Genomic DNA, 811 nt, shown 5'->3' on the forward strand with positions numbered 1-811 from the left:
CATTTGTACACAAAGCACAGATTACAAAGTTAAGCTTCTAATGCACAGAACACTGGCACATAGTAGAACATAAATAAATATTTATTGAATGGAAGGAGTGCCTCTTGATCTTTGAACCTAATCTAAAATCTGGAAAATAGGAAATAATGACCTAAATCTCTGAAAAAGGACTCTAGAAACATAATATATCCCTGTTAGAATTGGAGGTTGGGCCAAAATGAGTTTCTCAACTCCTTCAGTACCAAAAATCTCATGCTGAAATATTTTACTTGCCAAATAAGTTTATGATTACTTATTTTTTACTTTATTAAGGCACAATTTTCAGTCCTGAAAGCTATGATGTAACTCACTGTAGAACCAAAATCCATAAAATGGGGAGCTATATTTAAAGTATACTTTAGAAGATACAAGAGTCAGTCAGGAGAATGCCTAGGAATGCCACTTCCTGAGACACCATAGGTACTCTTTCAGTGAAACACCCCCCATCCAAGGCTTATGTACTAATCCTGGTATCACTGGGACTTGGGCTTCCCTCACGGACAATTGATTTAAGCTAGACTCAAGTCTCCAAGGTTTTGGCCTTGCTTAGGCATCTAAAGGTGGATTGAGGGTTGAGCTATTTCTTTGAAGGCATAGTTGATACCTTGCCCCCAGTGCTCTCAATGACCAGGCTCTTCAAACAAGCCTGTCAATATGGGTATCAGTGGCACGACAGACGTGCGACACTTCATCCCATTCTCTTTCTCATCACATTGGTCCAGGGATGTCTGTCTTTCTTTCTTTCTTTCTTTCTTTCTTTCTTTCTTTCTTT

Source organism: Leptonychotes weddellii, chromosome 16 (genome assembly GCF_054177405.1).
Source record: "Leptonychotes weddellii isolate Sample4059 chromosome 16, ASM5417740v2, whole genome shotgun sequence".
Classification (NCBI taxonomy): Eukaryota; Metazoa; Chordata; class Mammalia; order Carnivora; family Phocidae; genus Leptonychotes; species Leptonychotes weddellii.